This window comes from Centropristis striata, chromosome 19 (genome assembly GCF_030273125.1).
Source record: "Centropristis striata isolate RG_2023a ecotype Rhode Island chromosome 19, C.striata_1.0, whole genome shotgun sequence".
NCBI classification, from domain to species: domain Eukaryota; kingdom Metazoa; phylum Chordata; class Actinopteri; order Perciformes; family Serranidae; genus Centropristis; species Centropristis striata.
In genome coordinates this window covers 35,761,963-35,764,139 of record NC_081535.1, presented here as the reverse complement: position 1 = coordinate 35,764,139, position 2,177 = coordinate 35,761,963, and positions in this window count along the sequence as shown.

Genomic DNA, 2,177 nt, shown 5'->3' with positions numbered 1-2,177 from the left:
TGAGGTCACTAGCGGTCAGTCAGGAGGAGAGGAGAGGCGCCGCTGCGCATGCGCGGATGGTGAAGTCAGAAGCATCTTCTGATCCAGCAGCGGTGGGAGAAATACTCGGATACTTATTTAAAAAATAAAAGCACGTATATCTCACTGTGAAAGTACTCCGTTACAAGTAAAACTCGTGCACTACTATTAATGATGAAATTTTTTTGAATGAGCATACTTGGCATCCTGTGTTTATTTATGTATTGTGTTAATTAATGTTTTAATGTTTTAATTAATGTTTATTGTGTTATTAATGTTTTGATGTGTCTTAGTCTGGACCAAAGTGCTGGATTATATTACATTGTACTATATTATTATTATAATAATATATTTTATTTCCATTTTGTTTCTATTTATGTTTGCATCATGTATGATTACAGTAAATATTATTTAATAAAGTTATTTGTTCGGTGCACAGTCTGCATAAAAAACATTCTTTTAACATGCCATGTTTATTTATGTATTGGTATTATTAGCATAATTGTTAATGTTTCTGTTATTCTGCTTTTTTGCCTCCCTATATATTATTATATATTATTATAATACTATGTTTTTTGTTTTGTTTTTCTTTTTCTTTTGTGGTTCTTTGTTCTAATGTACCCTTTAAAAAACAAAAATGTGGAAAACAGCTGTGGAATAAGTTATGAGTTAGATGCTTATGAATGCTAATTTCCAATAAAAATATATATAAAAAATAATGATATTAAGAATAATAATAACAATAAGAGTACATTTGATTTATAAAGCCCTTTTTCATAAGAGATTTGGGTCAAGTGCTGACAGTAATAAAAACTAAAATTAAATGAAAATAAAAAACATTATTAACAATAATGAAAATGAGAAATTTAGTAAAAACAAAAAAGTGACAATTTTGTCTCAGCTAATTAAAACTGTTCACAGATCCTGTAGCTCTTGGTAGGTTATTCTATCATTTTAGAGCATACTTTAAAAAAACAAAACAAAACTGCACCATCTATTTAAAAACTCAGCAGTAAAACATCTGAGTCATATGTTTTTTTTTTAATTATAAAACGACTGAATCTGCAATATATGCCAGTCAGGAACAATTACGAGTTTTTAAAACAATAAAGAACATTAAAATCTATTTTAAATTGTACTGTGAGCCAATGGATACAAATATAGATATTCAGAACAATATATTTTATATTACTGGATTATAATTATCCTTGCATTAATGTCTTCATCACTTTCATGGTTCAGATGGAATAACAGTATAAGAAAAAATGTGAGGTAATTGGTTGTAATTCCACCTGATTGACCACCAGGTGGCAGCACAGGCTGGTTTATAGAACAGAAAACCTTTCAGATTCATCATGCTGTTTTAAAAATGTCACCCTTCCAGTGCAAAAAGGGAAATAATGACGAAGCAACACAAACTAAACATTAACCCTATATTTAATGTATTCCACTATAATCTTACACAGTTAGATTGTTAGATATTAATATATTCTTTATCGTTTAAGGCAACTGGTTGTTTGTTGTTGGTTGTCTAGTTCAGCTATTCTCAACCTGGGGGTCGGGACCCCAATTGGGGTCGCGAGATGATTTCTGGGGGTCGCCAAATCATTTTGGAAGTCAGCTCTGTCTCCACTGTGTTAAAGTGTTCATGTGTTTTAGTCTTTTTGGTCATTTTGTATCTTTTTTGTGTCTTTTTTAGATCATTTTGTGGTCAATTTGTGCGTTTTTTGGTCATTTTGTTTCCTTTTTCTGGTCATTTTCTGTCTTTTTTTAGTCATTTTGTGTCTTTTTGGTAATTTTGTTTCTTTTTTGGGTGATTTTGTGTCTTTTTTTTGGTCATTTTGTGTCTTTTTTGGTCATTTTGTGTCTTTTCTGGTAATTTTGTGTCTTTTTTGGTCATTCTGTGTCTTTTTTGGTCTTTTTTTTTTTCCTTTTTTTGGTCATTTTGTTTCTTTTTTGGGTGATCTGAACTGTGCGTGTGAGATTGTGTTCAGTGAGCGGGGGTCACGGACAACATGCATGTTAAATTAGGGGTCACGACTCAAAAAGGTTGAGAACTACTGGTCTAGTTCATCACTTGAACAAAGACATCCTTTTACAGGTTTATAAGATGATTAGCAGCAAAGGAAAGCAGAAAAAACATTCACAAAATAAAATGT